The sequence below is a fragment of the Lissotriton vulgaris genome, chromosome 8 (genome assembly GCF_964263255.1).
Source record: "Lissotriton vulgaris chromosome 8, aLisVul1.2, whole genome shotgun sequence".
Lineage (NCBI taxonomy): Eukaryota > Metazoa > Chordata > Amphibia > Caudata > Salamandridae > Lissotriton > Lissotriton vulgaris.
In genome coordinates this window covers 1,105,628,210-1,105,651,487 of record NC_141696.1, presented here as the reverse complement: position 1 = coordinate 1,105,651,487, position 23,278 = coordinate 1,105,628,210, and positions in this window count along the sequence as shown.

The following is a 23,278-nucleotide window of genomic DNA, read 5'->3' as shown; positions in this document are numbered from 1 at the left end:
GAAATCGGGTCAAAATGCAACATGGACATATTAAATTTTTCCACACAAAACAGACCCTTTTTTTGCAATGTGCGTAGCTATGGATTATGGGCTCTAGCTCAGCCAGCAGCTAAGGAAACCTAGCTAACCTGTACATTTTAAAAAACTAGACACCCTGAGGAAGCCAGGATGGGGCGACTTGTATGGCTGTCCCCGGGTTCTGTTGCCCAGAATCCCTTACAAACCTCAAACTTTGCAAAGAAAAACACATTTTCCTCACATTCACTTGATGGAAAGTTCTGGAATCTGCTTGGAGCCACAAACTTCCACACATACTGAGATTTTCCCCAAGTCGCCCAATAAAAATTGTACCTCACTTGTGTGGGTAGGCCTAGTGCCAGCACCAGGAAATTGCCCAAAACGCAACGTGGTACCTACACATTTTTCCACAGAAAACTGACCCTTTTTTTGCAATGTGCCTAGGTGTGAATTTTACGCCCTAGCTCAGCCAGCACTTAAGGAAACCGAGCACACCTGTACATTTTTTAAAACTAGACTCCCAGTGGAATCCGGATGGGGTGACTTCCGTGGCTCTCACCAGGTTCTGTTACCATGAATTCCTTGCAAACTCCAAACTTTGTAGAAAAAACCCAAATTCCTCCCATTTCTGTAATGGAAAGTTCTGGAATCTGCTAGGAGCCTCAAACTCCCACAGATCCAGCTTTCCCCCTAGTCTCCTGATAAAAATTGTACCTCACTTGTATGGGTAGGCCTAGTGCCCGCAACAGGAAATGGGCTGATACGCAATGTGGACATATCAAATTTATCCACAGAAAACTGACCCTTTTTTTGCAATGTGCCTAGCTGTGGGTTTGGGCCCTAGCTCAGTCGGCATCTAAGGCAAACTAGCAACCCTGTGCATTTTTTTAAAAACTAGACACCCGGACAAATCCATGAAGGGGTGACTTGTGTTGCTTTCACCCGGTTCTGTTACCCAGAATCCTCTGCAAACCTCAAATTGCGTAAAAAAGAAAAACATTTTCCTCAAATTTCTGTTTTGGAAAGTTCTGGAATCTGCAGGAGCCATGAACTTCCACCCACCCAGCATTTCTCTAAGTCTCCCGAAAAAAATGGTACCTAGCTTGTGTGGGTAGGCCTAGTCCCCATAACAGGAAACAGCTCAAAACTCAACGTGAACACATCACATTTTTCTACAGAACACAGAACCTTTTTTGCAATCTGCCCAGTTGTGGATTTTTGGCCCTAGCTCAGCAGGCACCTAGGGAAACCTAGCAAACCTGTACATTTGTAAAACTAGACACCAAGGGAAATCAAGGATGGGGTGATTTGTGTGGCTCTTGCCAGGTTCTGTTACCTAGAATGTGTGTGTGTGTAAATGTGTCCCTTGTAAACCTTATCCCTTGTAAACCTCAAACTTTGTTAAAAAAATAAATACATTTTCCTCACATTTCTGTGAAGGAAATTTCTGGAAACTGCATGCAGCCACAAACTTCCACCCACCCAGCATTCCCCCAAGTCTCCCGATAAAAGTAGTACATCACTTGTGTGGGCAGGCCTAGTGCCCGTGACAGGAAATGGCCCAAAACTCACTGTGGAGACTTGAAAATTATCGATTAAAAAAAGACCTGGTTTTGCAAGGGGTCACCTGCGTTTTTGGTCCAGTGCTCATCGGCCATGTAAGGATGTGTGTCTGCCATGGATCTTCCAACGTTTTCCTACCCAGAATCCCCTGCTAACCTCAAATTTAGCTAAAGCAAAATCAAATTTTCCTCACATTTGTGTGTGGGAAAGTTGTGGAATCACCGGGCCAGCACGCATTTCCTACCACTCAGCATTCCCCCAAGTCTCCCGATAAAAATGTTACCTTACTTTTGTGGGTAGGTCCAGTGCCCACAACAGGAAATGGCTCAAAGCTTACTGTGGAGACTTGAAAATTATTATGATAGGGAAACCTACCAAACCCAGACATTTCTGAAAATTAGACCCTCGGGGAGTCCAAGGATGTGTGGATTGCATGGATCTCACAATTCTTTTCTACACAAAATATTATGCAAACCTCAAATTTAGGTACAAAAGTTCAAATTTTCCTTAAATTTCTGTCTGGGATCACCGCACAGGCACAAATTTCTTATCACCCAGGATTCCCCTTGATCTCCTGATACAAATGATACCTCACTTGTGTGGGTGCCCAATGCAGAGTCAACATAAAAACGTATAAAAGCAAAAGTATAGAGCTTAGAACTCGCTGTGCTATCCCGTCAATCTTTACGTTGTTTACCTTTACCAGTCGAAGGGCCTTGGACCACCCACATAAGTGAGGTATCATTTTACTCTGGAGACCAGGGGAACGCTGGGTGGTAGGAAATTTGTACTGGTACTGCAATTAACCCACAGAAATATGAGAAAAATGTGTTTTATTTAAAACATTTGAAGGGATTCTGGGTGGGAAAACGTTGAGGTTCCACACATGCCACACATCCTTGGGCTCTCCACAGTGTCTAGTTTTCAGAAATGTATGAGTTTGGTAGGTTCCCTTACCTGGTGGCCAAGCCAGGACAAAAAACGTAGGTGACCCCCTTGCATAACAAGGTTGTTTTGTGATTGATAATTTTTTAAGGCCTCCACAATATGTTTTGGGTCCTTCCCGGTGGGGCAGTGCCAAGACGTAATGGTTACATCCTCGGCACAGCAGAACCGCTGCTGAGGATGTAACCATTACGTTCCCAGCACCAAAGGAGCTAAACTATTTTTCGTGTTCTCTTGTAAAGACTAATCTGCTTTACAGCTTGCATTATAGTTTTCTTGACTAGATCAAGTTGAAGAGCAACTAAATTAATCCCCCTGTAGGGGGATTCCGGAGCCGTACCCGTATGCAAAACAGGAAGACCCCTTTTGTGTTTATGTTGACACTCAGTGATGGCACTATCTCTATCACAGAAGGTGCCACACAAGCACCGCCACCCCTTCTGTAAAACCTCCTGGACAAAGCCAGCGTCCACCCCAGCAGCTCAGCCACTCCGTCCACCACAAGAGTCCTCCCACCGTACAGGGTTCGAGCCTGCTGCTCGTCAGGTCCTGCATTGTGCCTGCTCTGTGTCAGTTTTTTTCTTCTCTGCTTCCCTGCTGCCCCTGCATTGCCCGCACTGTTTTATTCTTCTGGGATATTTAATTTACTTTAAGTCTTGGATTAATTACTTGTCCCTTGTGTTTGTTGACTCCCCTCACCTCTGCCCACTTTCCTGCCGCTGATGCCCCTGTGGCCCGCCCCTACTCAGCCCGCTCCCACCTCCCAACCTCTCCTCCTGCCCCCTGGTGACCGCTATGTGGTCGTGCAGTGGACATGCCGAAGAGCGCTTAAGGCAAGCCAATATGCGCCCGTCTGTGCCAGGGTTGCGCCCAGCACCAGACACCCTGGCCCCCATGCACGCCACAACACCCAATGCTGCTACGATGCCAACGCACTCAAAGCCGGCCAATACCCACCTGCTTCCAGGCCACCCCGAAGTTCACCCATGGACCCTTCACCTGCTGTACGTGCAGCTACATCAGCCAGCACACACCGGCACGTCCTGCCCTTCCCACCAACGCAGGCCACAACAATCTCAGATGCATACTACTCAACACCCGCTCAGTCCACAAGCACGCAGTCAAACTCTGGGACCTTCGCAATGCAATGTACCCGGACATTGTCTTCCTGATGGAGACCTGGATGAACGCCTCCTCGGCGCCTGACATAGCCATAGCCATCCCGGATAGCTACAAGATCACCCGCATGGATCAAAACAACAATCCAGGAGGAGGAATCGCCATCGTCCACAGGAACACCATCAGAATTTCAACCTACATCGAAGACTCCCTCAGCATGGCTGATCACCTACACTTCCAGATTCACGTCCATCACAACACCACCCTCAGAGGGACCCTTGTCTACAGACCCTCGGGACCCGGACCACTGTTCAGCGACTCCATAGCCGACCTCATCAGCTCGCACACCCTCACCTCCACAGACTACATCCTCCTCGGAGACCTGAACTTAAACCTCAAGAACCCCAACAACAGCAACTCGACAACCCTGATCGACAACCTAGCCAACGTTGGACTCAAAAAGTTCAGCATGATGCCCACCCACTCCGCCGGACACACGCTTGACCCTATCTTCTCCGCCAGCAACCACGTCACCTTCAGCCACACCACTGAACTCCACTGGGCCAACCAACACTGCATCCACTTCTCCTTTGAGAAACACACCACGCACATCCAACTGCAACGATTCCCAAATCGCAGCTGGAACAAAGTCACTGAAGACCAGCTCCTCACCACCCTCAACTGAGATCCTCCAACTGAGCCCTCTGATACAAGTGCAGCGGCCCACAACTTCAGACACTGGATCGACGATTGCGCCAACACCCTCGTCCCAATCAAGAAACCCTCCAACAGGCATATCGACTACGAGAGCCTTTTAGTGCAACACAGACACCAGACAACCACACATCCCTCAAGAACGCCAGACGCAAGCACCACCAACTCATCCGATCCGCCAAAGGGACCTCCTTCAAGAAACACATCGACAACAACGCACACAACAGCAAAGTGCTCTTTAGCATTGTGAATGAACTCTCCTCTCCCAGCTCCGGCACGAATGACATCCCGCCATTGCCAGAACCCTGCAACTCCCTGGCCACCTTCTTCCATCTCAGACATTCAGGATAGCTTCGACTACCAGACACAGACAACAGACGCTGACATCCAGACCCAACACCCACCAAACACACCAACCTCCTGCTCTCCTGGAACCACGTCAAAGATGAAGACACCATCAAAATCATGAACACCATCCACTCCAGTTTTCACTCCCACCCCTGCACCCACCACATCACATTTCAACAAAGCAAGCTCCATCATCGCACCCCAAGTCCAAAAGATCATCAACAGCTCCTTCGAGATTGTCACCTTTCCGGAGAGCTGGAAACATGCTGAGATCAACGCCCTGCTCAAGTAACCAAAGGCGGACCCGAGGACCTCAAGAACTTTTGACCCATCTCCTTGCTACTGTTCCCAGTGAAAGCCACTGAGAAGATTGTCAACAGGCAACTAACCCACTTCCTGGAGGAGAACAACATCCTGGACTCCACCCAATCCAGCTTCCACAGCAACCACAGTACCGAAACCGCCCTCATCGCCGCCACCAATGACATCAGGACCCTACTGGACAACGGCAAAACCACGGCCCTCATCCTCCTAGAACTCTCGCCTTTGACACCACGCCCTACGCACATGCCTCCATGATGCAGGGATCCGTGACAGAACCCTGAACTGTATCACCTGCTTCTTCACCAGCAGAACCCAGAGAGTCTGTCTCATCCCATTTAGATCCAAGGCCTCTACGATCACACGCGGTTTACCCCAAGGATCATCCCTCAGCCCGACCCTTTATAACATCTACATGGCACCGCTTGCCAACATCATCCGAGCACACCACCTCAAAATCATCTTGTACGCCAACGACACCCAGCTAATCCTCTCCCTCACCAAGGAGCTGGCCACTGCCAAATCTAACCTCCATGAGGGAATGAAGGCTGTCGCAGAGTGGATGAAGACCAGCCGTCTGAAACTGAACTCTGACATGACAGAAGTATTCATCCTTGGTTCCACCCCCTTCGCATGGGACGACTCCTGGTGGCTGGCCGCGTTGGGAGCTTCCTGACACCCACCAACCACACGCTCAACCTTGGTTTCATCCTGGACTCAACGCTCTTTATGAACCAGCAAGTCAACGCTGTCTCCTCCTCCTGCTTCAACACCCTCTGCATGCTCCACAAGATCTACAGATGGATCCACACTGACACCAGGAGGACGGTCACCCAAGCCTTCGTTAGCAGCAGGGTAGACTACGGCAACACACTCTATGTGGGAACCATGGCCAAACTCCAGAAAAGACTCCAACACATACAAAACTCCTCCGTATGCCTCATGCTCGGAATCCCCGCCACAGCCACATAACCGTCCACCTAAGAGACCTGCACTGGCTTCCGATCAACAAGAGGATCACCTTCAAGCTCTTCAACCACGCCCACAAAGTACTCCACAAAGCCGGACTGGCATACCGCAATGAACGACTCACCTTCTACACCCTGAACTGCCAGCTTCGCTCCGCAGACCTCGCCACCATCCTAAGCACCTGCCGAACGACCACCGGTGGCAGATCATTCTCCCACCTCGATTGTTAAGACCTGGAACACCCTCCCCATCCACCTGCGATAGGTCCAGGACCTGCTGACCTTCAGAAGACTCCTCAAGACCTGGCTGTTCGATCAGTAGCTGCCTCACCCCCCCCCCCCCGTCTAGCGCCTTGAGACCCTCACGGGTGAGTAGCGCGCTCTATAAATGTTCTAATTGAAAGTGTCAAAAGGACATAAAAAGTGGGTGCACATGCCTATTGCACCTCCCCCACCACTTTCTAAAATAAAGTCTCAAAAGCACTGCTTATTATTGATATCCTAGTCAGACTCATGGGCATATTTCCAATAAAATAGCAGAAAGTGGGTTAACTCCAAAATAGCTAAGGCCACACTTCACCACTTTAGGAATGCAGGGATGCACTGTATTTACAATAATACGGTGTACCCCTGAGTCTCTCCCTGCACTAGCGTTAGGTTAAGCTGCCTAGCACCAATGCAGGCACCCTTGCACCATAGTGCAAGGGTACCTGCATTGAGGGAATGATTGTTTGTGTGCAGGAAGGTGTCACTCCCTGCACATGAACAATCCAGAATGGTGCTTTGAAACTTCTATGTGTGCTGCATTGTGCAGCAGACATAGAAACGGCAAACTGTAATTTTTTTTAATGATTGTTAATGTGCAGGAAGGGACACCTTCCTTTACATAAACAATCATTCATGGCAATTTGCTGTTTCTTCGTGTGCTGCACAATGCAGCACACATAGAAACAGCTAAAACGAGGAGAAATAAAGCATTTCCTCTCGGTTCACCATATTAAGACCAGGTTTCCATGGTCTTAATTTTGGCGCTGCCTCAGATTTACGCCACGCTTGTAAATAGGGGGCAGAGTGAAAATCAATGGACGATGCAGCAGAACACCCACTGTAACAACCATTTCCCACTCCTTTCACTCTAAGTATAGCATGAAAGGGTACCTTGTTTATAAGGCAGCTTTAAACCATGTTAAGTGGCTTAACGTCACCTTGTAAATAAGGCAAAGACCCTATCGCCACAGTCATATCGCAAAAAGTGATATTCCTGTGGCAATAGGGGTTTGTAAATATGACTCTCCTTTTGCACATGAAACTGCAGTTGGCACTTGTGTTAATGGCCATCTTATGATATAACATGCTCCCATATCTGCCAGTTTACCGTTGGCATTAATCTATGTGCCTGCCCAATCCTTTTATAAATGAATGGCTATTTTTCTGTCTAACCAGTAGCGTAGTTAGTGTGTCATGGCTTTATTACAAGGAAGGAGATGGCCCCCTTGGCTCCTGTTTGAAATATATAATACAGCAATAATAAGGGCCCAGTGGGCCTCTCACGCCTGTGGACCCCGGTGCTACTTCACCTGCTGCACGAACAGAAGTTACGCCCGCGTGTAACCTTGAGCCATTCATTCACTGGAGTTATACAAAAATAGATATGTATTCAGGCTGCTTTCTCAGCTTTTCCCCTCCAGTTTGATTTTGACCTCTTTTCTCGATTACTTCTTTTCCTCGAGAAAAAGCTCACCTCTTGCACATTATTAACACCCGGGAGGCATTTGATTTCTTTGCTCGCATCCCTCAGCCCCTTTTCGCTTCCATGCTCTGCATATTTTAATCTTTGCATCTCACATGTTACACGTGGATGCCTCAGACAGTACTTTCCTCCGGGGATTTTGCACTTTTAAATGTCACAGCAACTCAACCCCTTCATCCAAAGAAGAAAGAAACGTGAAAATAACCATAAAATGCTGCACAGAGCACAATATGTACATATTTGGTCGTAAAGAGAACTAGTGCTTCATGAATATGTAGGAACGTGTGAACTCGCTCCTGGATCACAGACTGTTCTGAATTCTAATTCGCCCATAAAACTTAATTGGCGCTGTTTCAGATAGCCAGCGCTGCTCTAAGAGGACCACTTAGAGGCCAGGCTGTGCGCGTCTTGTTTCTTGTTTACTACCCAGTCTTACACGGCCTGTGTACTGCCAAGGATGCCGGGGTGCAGGTGGGAGAAAAGAATGTTCCCGCACTGCGTGATGATGTCACCAATGGCAACACCGTCGATCTGAACAGCTATTCCGGTACCAGGAAGCTGAAACCTTCATAACAGAAATGCCTGCTTGCATGGCAACATGATAGCCTTATCTCTGTATAATGCGGGGCATTACCAATCGCAGCACGCAGGGAAGAGCTATTAGCATTTTCAAATACAACGGGGCAGCCTATGAGTGTGATTTTAAAGCAGCGAGACTACCCCAAGGACGAAAAGGAGGATAAGGTTATTTGTGTGAGGCTGTCTAATTGTAGTCTTACAAAATATCTAACAGTTATGTTTTATTATTCTTTTTTCTGATGGTGCGAACTTTTATTTTTACTAATTGAAGTAGTGGCTAGAAGGGTAGTAAGGGTGTCTTGGTCCCTAATGCAAGTACAGAAAATGAGACCTACCCGAGGTTTGATAGTACAAATAACCGCAATAATTTGGGTGCAGTGGGCCTCTGATAACTGCACCATTTATATCTGATCCTGGTCCAGCGCAAGGCCAATACCTGATCAGGGATCAATACTCAATAATATCACAAAACAATGGCCCATAATCATTCACCCAAGTCCCTGACGTGCTGGTGTTAATTTATATTCGTTCAATTATTTTCCTTTTAAGATCCACATGTGACACCACAAAATACTTATCTAACTTATGCATCAACTTTCCTCCTACTTGGTCGATAAACCAATTAGTTGAATAGTTGATGATAATGATAATACTATATATCTAACTATTCAGTCAGCTAAATAGTCACAGACTCTCTGTAAAGTTAATAAAGCTTTAGCTCATATTAATGCCTATTAATGATTATTGAAAAAACGCCGAGGAGACCTTACCTGGGACGCCGCTTTCCCTTATACGTCTGTGCAGCAACGAATGGCCGCACCCGCTTCGCGGGTGCCGCTGCGCAGCCTGTGAACCGCCACTGAACCATCACCGGTGACCTCGAGTGTGCCTGGGGTGAGAGGACGCATCTCAGCAGGGGTGTTGCGCTGCAGGGACTCGCTCTCCCAGGAGTCCCTGCCTGACCCCTGTCAGCTGGTCTGCGCCCCCTGCTAGCCCCGCCCCCTGGACGGTATAAACTATTTATCCAACTGCACTCCCTTGTCAAAGTGGGATTATTGAAAAAAGCCGAGGAGACCCTACCTGGGACACCGCTTTCCCTTAAACGTCTGTGCAGCAACGACTTGCCGCACCCGCTGCGCGGCCGTTGAACCGCCACTGAACCGTCACCGGTGACCTCGAGTGTGCCTGGGGTGAGAGGACGCATCTCAGCAGGGGTGTTGCGCTGCAGGGACTCGCTCTCCCAGGAGTCCCTGCCTGACCCCTGTCAGCTGGTCTGCACCCCCTGCTAGCCCCGCCCCCTGGTCGCCTTCGAAACACAATATAACTACGCCAACCACACGCTGCGCGAGAGCGCGCGGGAGCGCCGGGCGATGCCCGGGCAAAGGGCGGGCCCTCTACGGCCCTCAGAGGCCAGAAGAGGCCGGGCTGGGCCACCCCCCTAACATTACCTTCCTACATCACACAAGGTATTTATACAACCTGACAAGTAAACGGCTACTCGAGCTTCCAACGTTGTGACTGATTGGTGTCTAAGCATGAGGAAGGTAAATTAATGCTCTAGGATGCCTACCTTAAGATCTAGTACCAAACAGAAGGTGGACACCCCACAACCAGTACCTACACTCACAGCGGCTGACAAAATGCTACAGCAGACAATAGGGGTCGTAGCCACTGCGATAGCAAATACAGAAAGGAGGATGTCCCTACCACCGATGACAATCATCCAAGATACACAAGAAGCAGCAACTGATCTCTCAGTAGTCACTTTAGATGCCACAGATGACCCAAACACAAGCCTTGGCGTTACTTCATCCTTCGCCGAGCTCCCATGTGCTCAGGTCCCTACTGAGAGCAATTGGGATACAGTGAATACCCAGACTAATTCAAGCACAGTGCGTGCCACAGAAAAGGCGATCTCAAGTAATACTGAGGCAAAAAGATCTAGAGAAGGTCAAGCACAGGGAAAAAAAAGGGACAAAACAACACAATGAATCACAATTTAGTGGCACCTATAACTACTTCTACACCAGGAATACCCTGTTGGGTGGCAAACATGGTAGCTGATCTTAAGGCAGATCTAGAAGATACGATCACTGCCCTGATCAAACCCCTTATGTCAAAAATTGACAGATTAACATCCCTAATAAACAACAAAGGGGTGGGCCTCACCAGGCAATTGGGACATGACTGCATACTATCTAAAGCGGGACAAGAAGGGGGAATGGTCAATAAGACACCAAAAGATAAGGCAGTACCAGTTAATAAACTCACTGCAAACAGACCAAAGAAAGTCATGCAAATGAACACACCAATAGTAGAAAAAGCCCCTATACCACCTAACCCCTGTACTCCTAGTGCCACCCCACAGGTTCAGACAAAACAAGGCAAAGTAACCCTCCAAGACTCAAATGACAAAACAGGGCAAAACCCAAAAGAAAGGACCAGCACAAACCCCCCCCAGTAACAAATGTACCTGAAAAAATAAGATCGACCCGATTCCAGACAATCAACCTCCCACCTGAAGCTTTGCCCTTCGTGGTCGTTCTGACTGGAGTCCCACCCCTGAAAGAGGGAAAAAGGGAAACACACTTCGAACTAAAAAATAAATGTGTGCAATGGCTACAGATAAATAGACCTCTACCTCCAAATATCTGTGGCGAAATACTTACAGTAAGAAGAGGGGAGTGGATCGGGAGAGGAATAAAAACAATAGCAGGGGACATAATTACAATTAATTTTAGAGACCTTGCCACAGTGAATTACATATGTAACGCACCCCCCAGTAGATCTCATACACAAATCCACCCTTTACATTTATCATATTTTTATCCGAAAATATCCCAAAGACCTATGCAGGCAAATAGAACACCCATGAGCAGATTCCAGCAGCTTGAACCACGGCATACATTTCCCCATTGGCAAATGCCTTGCCAAGGCATCCCAGCTTATGACCCTTTTCTAACTCAGCATGTGCACTGGAATAGGTTCAGTGTTCTGGAAGAGGTGGACTGACTTGTACTGGAGGAAACCAGTATTTTATATCCCATGAAGAGATTAGAGGAGGAAGGATTACTGTGATAGGAATTCGTACACCGAGTACCCTAGGACATAGCGATGGTAGGGGGGCTAGTACAAGGAATCTGAAAATAAAAAAGGGGGACCAAAAACAACTATGCATCTAGAACAAAAGATAACCCCGTGCGAAGTAGGCGGAACAGTGAAATCATACCTGAACCCCGCACCAACATAATAACAACAGGGGAAGTCAAGGAAGTGCACTCACTAAGGGAACCAAAAGGGTTGCCCTTGGGGGATAACCAGGATAGCCTCCGAATCATATCTTGGAATATTGCAGGACTGGCAGCAAAATATGAATCCCAGGAATGGCGGAAGTACATAAACAACTTCCAAATCATATGCCTGCAAGAGACATGGGCGGTTGACCCAAATTTGTATAGCATAGAGGGTTATAAATGCTTTTCTGTCCCGGCCACAAAATCACCATCGGGGAGAGTGATGGGGGATTAATAATGTACGTAGACCTCCTTATTCAAGGGACCTGGTTTAATCATAACTGGGACTCACGAAACATACAAGTGGTGGGGTATCGCTCAAAAAGGCTCAACCTCCTTTTACTAAACTGGTATAACCCTGTAGGAACGATGGGAATGGGGACCGTTATAAAAGAACTGGATTCCCGTCTAGACAATCAGGATTTATTAAATAAGACACCAAACCCCCCTAGTATAATACTTATGGGGGATTTTAATTGCCACCTTTGTGAGGATCTAAGACCACTGAATAAAGATTGGTCGCGATGCACCGTATCAAAAGGCCCACATTTTACACACACTATAGAGGGATGGGACTTAGAGAAGATAACAAAAAGGCACAACCTGGCCCATACTATGGACCTGATAGAGCTAGGTAGAAATGGAGACCCTAACCCAACATTCAAAGGCAGAGGCTGCCATTCGTACATTGACTTAATTTTGGTTTCACCTTTCATAAAAAGAAGTATCAGCAGCATGGCTATTGATACAAGCATTTTTAGCGATCACAACCCCCTGATCTTAGCACTAAAAGGCTTTCATATAAAAAAAAACCTTCACACAGAACAGACATTATAGAAAAGGCAGTGGACCAGGGGAGGAGGATCAAGTGGGCCAAGATAGATCGAGTTAAATTCTACAGAAGATTAATAACAGAAGGGCAAAACGCTATAAATATATGCCTTGATCCCAGTATGGGGGGGATCAACGGTGGTCAATGCATTTGAAGAACTTGCACGCCAGGTAGATAATCTACTAAAGACCTCCAAAGGCAGTAAAGTATCTCTTACCCCGCGTTAGTTTGACCTAGACTGTACTAAGGCGCACAAAAACCTTAAACTTAGCCTTAAGGCTCGCCCTAGGGATAACCTTAAAATTGCATAGTACAGATTAGAATACAAAAAGCCCTGAAATCCCGCAAAAAGAGCCTACAAATACAAGCGTGGGAGGACTTAAGGGAGGCGGCAGAAAGGGGAGAAAGTTCGGGATTCTAGAAGGTCATTAATACACCATGTTTCCAGGACCCAGGAGTACCTAAAATAATAAATACCATTTTACCAGAACAATGGCAGACCCATTTCCAGAGCCTCTATAACCATACAGGACAACTAACCCAGGGTGAAGGTTCAAGGTTAAATCCAACTACACAAATGGACTTTTCCTTGGCAGAAGTGGAACTGGCAATAGCAGGACTGAGTAAAAACAAAGCACCGGGCCCTGATGGTATACCCACGACCTCTACCTGAGCAATATAGACCTGTGGGCTCCACTGCTCACGAGGGTTCTGAACGAGGCAGCGGTGGCAGGGCTGCCTCGTTCCTGGTCAACGACAACCATAGTCCCGATTTATAAAAAAGGGAATCGTGATGACCCACAATGTTACCGTCCTATATCCCTCATAGACGTGATGGCCAAGGTACTGGGCCGTGTTATTCTAAATCGTTTGCAGGAATGGGCGGAGGAGAACCAGGTACTGACAGACGTACAATATGGGTTCAGGGAGGGCAGATCTACCACCGATCAATGCTTGAATCTCTTCCTCCTGACAGCCAAATATACCATCGCTGGCAAGAGGGCTGAATACATGGGGTTCATGGACCTCTCGGCGGCCTTTGACCGTGTAAATAGAGAAAAACCTTGGACCCTATTGTTAAACTTAGGAGTGGAACAATCACTGGTAGACCTCCTAAAAGCCCTACACTGGATCACTTCCGCAACAGTTCGATACTACCAAGAGGGAAGCAGGACTTAGCCCTTTTTATGTACGATTGGAGTGAGGCAGGGTTGCATCTTGGCGCCTTTTCTGTTCTCTATATATATTAATCTGCTGGACAAAGAACTACTCAAATTGCGTGTGGACTCACCCCAAATAGGACACCGAGCGGTGCCCTTATTACTCTATGCGGATGACGCGGTGTTGCTAGCCAGAACACCCCTGGGGCTACAGAAGCTGATCGATGGCTTTGTCGATTTCATGGCTAAACTTGACCTATCGGCAAATCTGGAAAAATCGTATGTCATGTCAGCAGGAGGCAAAGAAAAAGGGAAGTTTACCTACAAAATTTGGTCACATAAGATTGGACAGGTTAAGACTTTCTCGTACCTTGCTGTACTGTTCGATGAACAGTTAAACTTTAAACCCTTGACGGACAAACACGCAGCGAAACTGGCAGCGTCATCGGGGGTCATCATGGGTTACGGGAAAAGACTGGGCAGATGGTCCAGAGAGCAAATTCTAAACCTATATAGATCGGTATGTTGTGCCAAGGTCACCTACGGAGCAGAAGTATGGGGTTTTATAGATAAACAATTGCAGCAGATCCAGGTGGAGGAAAAAAAGTTCCTTAAAAGAATCTTGAAATTGCCCCAGAGTACCCCGGCCTATATCATCCATGAGGAAGTAGGGGAGCCCTACATTGAAGATCGTATCAAAATTAGACCCCTTTTCGCCTGGATTAAAATCTGGATTAATCCAGAAGCGGACCTCACAAGACAAATCCTAAAAGACTGTTTGAAACGTGACAGAGGGGGCTATATTCCATGGCTGAAGTATGTAAATGATTCTCTTGAGGCAATCGGCTGCAAAAACTTCTTCACTGCACCAGAATCTTCTAACGGCCAGAATAAACCAATGGTTAAAAAACTTTTTACAGAATGGACACTTATGACTAGGGCCGAGGTGGAAAGGTGTAAGCCTGCTGTTTTATCTTACTGCTTATTGACAAAGAAACAAGGAATGGAACCATACTTCGTTGTGATGCATAACGCCCAGGACCGATTCTATATGTCTTGATTTAGACTAAATATGTTACACCATCTACTTACAGTCCCCTCTGGATTTACTTTAACACTGGAGGCGAAGGGTACCTGCGGCTGCGACGCTAGGTCTCCGCAGGATACCCTTCACTTTGTTCTGCTATGTCCCTTTTATTCTGTTCCCAGACGTAAGTTCTTAGTAGGGATCCTGAAAGAAACTAAACTTAGACAAGCAAAAACGGCCCTGAGGTTTCTCCAGGAAGCCTCAGATGCTCATACGTTGTTTTTTACAGTAAGTTTCATCAGGGTGGCAATACGGTTAAGGAATACCAGAGAAATAACCGACTGTAATGCTCCTTAAAACAGAGACTTAAGTATGTAAATTTTCCCTTCTCCTTTGTAAATGAAATGAATTTTAGCTTATCTTTTTTAAACTCATTTTTAAACTTGTTTTATATATATAAAAAATGTATGCATTGTTTATGTACTTTTATGGTGGATTTAAATTGAATTGAATTAATGCCTAAATGCTCAATGCATACAGTCACAAATGCACATAATGAAATTCGCCAAAGGGAGAGAAAACATTGATAAATGCAACCAGACTAAAACTTTGTCATTCAATATACAGTAACACATGAAGGAGTGGATAAATTGAGAGACATCAGTTGCAGCATAAATAATGCAAAAACAATATATTATGACAGAGTAGATAGTTGAAGAGACAAAAGTTTCAGAGACAAAATACATTTGCAAGTAATTTTGCAAGAACAAGTCAGAATAATACAAACCCAAAAGATCTGTAGAAAACCACCCCTCTGGCCAAAGTGATGGTGGGAGTCCCTTAAAATAGTGTCAGGGAACAGAGATTACAGAGACAGGAATGGGACAGGACAGGAAGAGCTAGACCTCTCTGTAAACCGACGGACAGCAACACTTCTCCCCTCTCTCTCTCTCTGTAGCCAGCCTAACCTAACCACACCCCCAAAGGCACCCCAGTTATACCCTAAAACGTACATGTCCATCCAACATCATTTGAAATATTTCACGTAACTCAACAGATGATTGGTGGAATTGGGAGGTGGGGTGTCACACCACTGTGACTTCATTCAAACTGAGCATTTTCATTGTTCTACACACATTCCCATGATTTCATTATTGATCCGTTCAAACAATTTAATAGATGTTACAATTGCACATAATTTTAATCAATGTGCTCAAAAGGAGTCTTTTTGTCCCACGGTCAGTCACATCCCTTGGCCGGCGATCATCACATTGGCCTTCAACCTCTGCGTCTCTTCTGCTGTGCTCAGCGCTTCTATCTTGCTTTTGACAGATCAGTTTCACTCCTTGCTTCACCCCTCCTCTATCCGGCTAAGTTAAGGAAGATGGCATTTCATCCAGCTCACTAGAGCAAATGGAACATGTACATTCATTAATTATATGATAATGCCCTTTTCACTATTTCCACCCAGCTTTGCACTATTCCTCATTAATTTTTCCTAGCATAACCTTTAGGCAAAAGCAACATTATTTATTTCAAGCAAGATGCAACATGCAAATTACGAAATGCACATGCAGCCTAGCCATGCATTATTTCCTGTTTCTTTCAAAGCACATTTGTAAATATGCTTTTAGTTCTTTCATATATTATTTCACATTAGTGTATACATGCACAAAGCTATTTGCCTCATGTTTGTGCAAGGTGCACATTAGTTTTCTACTACTACTTACTGTCAGTACGTATTATGGGGGTATTTATTCAAGCAGGTTTCTGTTTGCGAACCCCTGCTCCATCAATCCCCCCCTCTGATGGCTTTCTGGAGCCGTCCTAAAATACCTATCATACCGAGTGCCATCTTCATTTATTTAAAACTTAGTATTCTTCTTTCTTTTTATGGCACGTTTGTTTAAATCTTTCATCATATCATAGTATTCTCCTTTCATATCTTCTAATTCTATCTCCTCTCTTTTTCTCTTTCTTGCTCTTCGTTGATTCTTTGATTCTGTGGCTTTTTTTATCCACTCTACACTTACAACATTTATATGTTGTTATTTTCACTAAGGCTACTGTAGCTATGGAAACAATTGGCATTATTATTTTTCCTAATAAACTACTTCCAAAAGTAGAAAACCCTTTACCTACAGAGGAGAAACTCTTATCAAGTCTCTCCGAAACACCGTCAACCTCCAGTTGGGTCAAATCTTCATGTCATTTTGTAATATTCTTAATATATCCCTCAATTCCTTTACTCTTGTCAGGGATATATGTACAGCAGTGTTGAATTTTCAACATGCCACAGACTCCACCCTCTTTTGCCAATAAGATATCATGGACAAGTTTATTTTGCTAAACCATTGATATGATTGCAACCATTTCTGTGTCAATCATCAAGAACCCACCAGCAGTATCTGTTGATGAACTATAAACCACTGTGGACAACTTTCTTATTTTGTGTTAACTCAGAAGACTCCAACCGAGGGTATCAATGCACCAAAAATATCACTTACTATTTCTCAAAAAACAAACTCTCTTGTTACATGTTAGTCCTTGTTTTACTTTATTTAGTCTGTTGTTGTTTTAGATGTGATAGACCTTTGGAAAGACAATAGCAAAATCACAACTACCATACCAATGTGAGGGCAACCTTTAGTAGGCATTCCTACCACACACATAATAGACTCCTGGAAAGACAGCATACGTTCCACCCTTCAATCCCCAACCTCCAGTAATTTGGAAAGTATGCTCACATTCACTAGACCCAATAAAATAGTTGATATAGTTAGTTTTCATTCTAAGCAAACAGATTTTTCCCTTTTGTGACCATTCCATGAACATTGCAGCTTATGTCTCGTCTTTCTCATAATTTCCTTCTCTAAAAGACCATGATGGTAGCTATGACTTCAATTCAGCAGCTTTTCTTTGAAAACTTTCTCTTCCATCTTCTACCATTTGTATACAAATCTTTTCTTCAACCCGCAAACTACAAGTCAGGTTATAAGTATATTCTACATCAAAAGTTTTAGTAATATGGACGAACTCCCATATAACGTTTATTTTCATTACTTAAAACTTTATTCAGATCCTTGATAATGGGTATTTCCGAAAATACCAGATCTATATTAGAATAGGGATATTTGAGCTTCCCCGTCACATAAAACAGGCTAGTTAATAGACTGCAAGACACACCATATGTTAAAGGTAGGTGGTGATAAGTCACCCCCTCTGAGACAGACAAAGGCAACCATAACAATCACTTACATTCATTGAATTAATGTACTCATATAAAAATTTAGTAAAGACGTTTAACGAGAAATCACTAATTGATTTATCATGATGGAGAATGCTTCCATCCAATTGTTCTATATTAGTATTAGGGGTTTCATTAGTGACATCACTCATTCTTTCACTTGTTACATCATTAGTATTGTTTCCATTATTAGTTACAAGAACATTTAATACTATCCACATAAATGTTAATAGAAAGACACTACATAAGCAAGCGTTAATACATCTTCGTTTTAGACAAGATTTTGGATGTTCAGTCACTCTTGCTTTAGCCATCAACATAAAAATCCATCTAAACCCATGAATTCTAATGTACTCAAAAATTCTAAAAATGAGTAGTGTCATCCTACACTTCAAGACTTTTGTCTTTACCACTTTCTTTTATTTCTTTCTTCAGGTTTCCTGAATCCTTTTATTTGTTTTTTTCTTTTCGGTTGGCAAGGTTACGCCTCAACTTGTTACAGTTCTCTTAAGTCGGTGTCAATTTGCTTTCATCAACTTGCTCAGTGTCACTCAGAACTGTCTTTTTCTTCACTTAGAATTGAGATTTCAATTTCTTCCAAAATTATGTAAGTTCATTCAGGTGCTCTGTATTTTATGCTCGGAATCCTTACTCTTTTTGTCTTTCATACTAATTCTTCTCCTGACTCTTCTTGTTCTGTTTGACTTGAGACCTCATTACTTTGCTCTGGTCTTCTCTTTGACTTTCTCTTCACAAGAGTGTATTTCAATCTTTTCACTCCACTTTGGCCAAATATCACCTTTTCTTGGTTTCTTAGCTTTGACTACTTTATCACCATCTGCATCTGGTTTGCAGGTTCTTTTAATTGTCCTTTCTTCTATCTGTTTTTCTTCCTGATTTTCAACAACTTCAGTTTCTGCTGATTTGACAGTGATTTCCCTTTCAACAGTGAGCTCACTTCCCTCTGGCTCAACAGCAGCCTCACTTTTTTCTGGTTCAGCAGTGAACTCACTTTTTTCTGGCTTAACTGTGAATTCACTTTCTTCTGGCTCAACAGCAGTCTCACTTGTTTCTTGTTCAGCAGTGAACTCACTTTCTTCTGGTTCAACAGTGAACTCACTTTCTTCTGGCGCAAAAGCAGTTTCTTGAGTCCCAGATCTGGTGCCCCTCTACTTGACTTGTGCTCGGCTGTTCATCATCTGTTTGTTCTTCAGAATCTGTCACTCTAGATTCTTCATCTTCACACACTTCAGCCACTGGTCTTTGACTTTGATTTACCAGTTGTTGCTCTTTTGGTCTTTCAAGTGGATCTTGGACTTGTCTAGTATGGTTTGCATGAATCCAATTCGGCAAACCGCCACACTTAATTGCTGTTGTTGTCAACAGTATGATTTGATAAGGTCTATCTCACCTGGGTTCTAAACATGATTCTCTCATGTGCATCTTGACGAGAACCCATTCACCAGGACTCAAATAATGAGCTTTATTTCGCTGTGTTGTAGTGGCATCTTTTCTAACCTGGTGAGACACGGAACGCACCAGATCAGCCAATCCTTTGCAATAGTCAAGCACTAGATCATCAGATATACTCACCAGTTTGTTCACTGGTATGTATGCTTGTCTCATTGCTCTTCCCATTAGGATTTTTTGAGGACTCAATCCCATCTTTTTGTCAGGAATACTTCTAAGACTCATCAGTACAAGGGGTAAAGCGTCAGGCCATTTCAGTGTTGTGAATGCACACCCTTTCCCTAACCTGAATTTTATAATGTCATTGATCTGCTAAACCTTTCCAGATGCTTTGGCTCGATAGGGACGATGCAGCTTCTGCTCAATTTTTATTGCTGCATAAATCCTCTGAGTTATCTCATTGTTAAAGTGGGTTCCTATATCCGTCTCTAAAGTGACTGGAAATCTAAACCTATGAATCAGCTCTCTCAAAAGCAGTTTAGCTACTGTGAGGCTATTGTTTCTTCTCATGGGATAGGCTTCCACCCAGCGAGAGAACAAGCAGACAATAACCGGCACATACTTCAACCCATTACATGGGGGAAGTTCGATAAAATCCAATTGGAGTTGGGTAAATGGTCCTCCTGCTCTTCCAATTCGTCCCCAACTAACAACTGTCTTCTACCTGGATTTTGCTACTGACAAGTGACGTACCTCTGGCAAAGGCTCTCTGCAATGACCCTGAACTTTGGGTTATACCATGACTGCTTGAAGAGTCTGATCATTGCATCTCTTCCCAATATGCACAATTCCATGGTAAACTCTGGCCATATGGGAAAGTAAAGAATCTTGCAAGACTGGGCTTTCATCAGAATAGACCCACAATACGTCCTCTGCTCTCTTTCTACAGCCTGAATTACTCCAATTTTCTTTTCCTCATCACTTGCCTCTTCTTGCATCTGCCCAACTTCATCCCAAGTTTCAAATGTGGTTGGAAGCATAAGATGGTATTCGGTCTTTCTCCTTTCAAGTGATCTGTTTAAGGCCAAAACATTCCGTTCACAGAAACTCACTATTTGGTCAGCGTATCAGTTGCCCTTCGTCACATAATCACCTCCTGATTTATGTGTGGCACATTTGACCACTGCAATTCTCTTGGGTAATTGCAAAGCATACAGTAATTCTTTTACTGTTTTGCTATTTCTGATAGAGGAACCTGAAGAAGTCAGAAATCTCCTTTGCATCCATAGCTGACCAAAATCATGGACAACCCCGTACCTGTAGGCTGTCTGTAAATATGGTTACCCTCAGGCTTTTGGAAATTTTGCAAGCTCTAATCAGAGCAATAAATTCAGCAATTTGAGCGGAGTTTACCCCTTTTAGACAGGATGCTTCAAGAACTAGCTCTATGGTGCAAACAGCATAGGCAGTGCATAATTAACCTTTAGAATTTCGTAGACATGACCCATCCACAAATATCTCACAGTCTGAATCTTCCAATGGAACATCCTTTATATCAGGCCGGGGTTTGGTGCACAGTTCTTTCACATTCAAACACTCATGATCCGCTTTATCTCTTACTTCCTCACAACGAGAATTTGACAATAGAGTTGCCGGATTTACAGTTGTGCACCTCACCACAGTCACATTTTCAGCATCCAGAATCACTCTCTCGTACTTAGTCAGCTGACTAGAAGTCAGGTACTGCGACCTGGTGTGAGTTAAAAGAATCTCAACAGAATGTGGGACATACACCTTGATTGGATATCCCATCACAATAGCTTCATTCTGTTCCAGACTCACAAAAGTGACGGCCACTACTTTCAAACAGCCTGGTAACACTGAAGCCTCTGCATTCAAAGTAGCAGAAAAATATGCTACTGGATGTCGTGCAATTCCATGTTTATGAGTTAGGACTGAAAGTGCACACCCATCTCTCTCACAACAGTACAACGCAAACTCATTTGCATAATCTGGCATTCACAATGCAGGTACTTGACAAAGACTGCATCTCAATTTAGTAAAAGCTTCCATACTTTCATCATCCAGAACAATCAGATCTTTCACATCTTTTTGTGTCAGCCTCTGTAGAGGTGTTGCAATCAGTGAGAAACCACTGATCCACTGCCTACAGTATTCAACTATTCCCAAAAACATTCGTACTTTATTCTGAGTTTTGGGAGGGATCATTTGTCTGATCACACTAATTCTTTCTGGTGTCACTTTCCTGACTCCTTTTTGAGTCTCGCCTAGGTAGTGTACATGCGCTGCTTCAGGAGATGACCTTTAGAAATTGGTCAGCTCTTTTCAAGCGCTTGTGCTTGTGCTGGCATCCACCTTGCGGGGTGAGCAGCATTGCACAAGGTAATCGAAAACAGATGGCCTGCGTGCGGCAGCTCGCTCCCGCAAGGGGGATGCCAGCTCAAGCATGAGTGCTTGAAAACAGCTGTTTTCATTTGGCCATATGTTTGTAATAAGGGACACAGGCGAGCTTGTTAGCCTGCTCGCGGTCGCCTTGCCGGCGCGCTTTCACTTTTGTTTGCAGCATTCCTTTTGACCTTCGTACTTCATTTATTTTCCTAAAGCCAGGATGCCCACATTGTGGGCAATAACGTTGCCTAGAAATTGAAAATAAATAGTTAAATAAATGTATTTGGGCACAATTCTCCTACACATTAATTGGACTGTTTCACAGCTCTAGTCCTCGCCTGGCTCACACTGCCCCGCACTCCATTCTCCTAGTTTTCTATGTTTCCTATTCGTGTTTGACCAACCCTAATCAGGAGCGCTCATATTTTCTCACTTGCTCAGAGAGCACTGTTAAACAGACCTGTAAGTCTTGCTCTTATCTAGTTACTTTGTATGACTTTAACGTAAGAGGATTTCATGGTGTGGCTTGCCAATCCCCCAATCCTCCTGCTTTGCTTTGAGCCATCTGCCCCCACCAACATGGCTGCTTGTTTTAATTACTGTCACTCGCCACAACCAGCCTCCGATGCACCCTTTGCTCTTCCAAGTGTGCTGTAAGGAGACATAAGCCAACAAGCACTTCTGTTGCAAAAGTCCCAGGCTGCCTCTGTGTGCAAGACGCCATAATCTGCTCACTACAGCATGTAAATTGCAGGGCGGTGGCAGTCCTCCCTTCAATCCAACAATCCGAGTAGTCATTGTATGCTTTTCTCTAGCCCCTCAGCTCCTCATTACTCTTGTACCATGCGCTTCTGTGCACTCCTCCTGCCCCACGCTGAACATTGTTTTCTTGCCTGTGTGACTATCCCTGGCCTGCTTTGCTGTCTCTGTAGTGACCACATATGAATATCACCACCCACACACACACGCTTGCAGAACCAACACAAGACACATCACTGTGATAGAAGATCACACATGCACACACAGACATAGATGTACAAGCACACATACATCACTCTTCTGGGGGCATTCACGCACATATCAGTGTGGGAGGCACACAAACAGCACAGGTACATACACAAATCACTACATGAAGTGCACAGTCCTCTGCTGAATGCAGTGGCGCCACTTCCAGAGGGAGCAGAGGGAGCTCAGGTGACAGCATCAGCTCTGAGGGGCAGCCTGTAGTATTGGCTCGGGGGGTGTTGGCTGTAACTGCATGGCAGCACTGATTTCAGCTCTGTGGGTTACCTCACTGCCAAGTAAAAAGGTAGGAAGGTTACAACCTACTACGGAGTGCACAGCACTGCTCTCTGTACTGCAACCCACTGTGTTGCTGTCCATATAATTTGTCTTTTTTCAGTTTGTGCCTCAGCCATTCAGATACCGGTACTCCTAGGCCATAGCCATGCAGCTGTCTTTTTGTGCCCTACTGCTTCTGTCTGTAGTTGTGTTGCTCTATGTATGTGCCCTTTTTCTGTCAGTACTTGCACAGCTCTCTCAATGTTCCTTATTGCTGTTGGTATGTACCTTGCT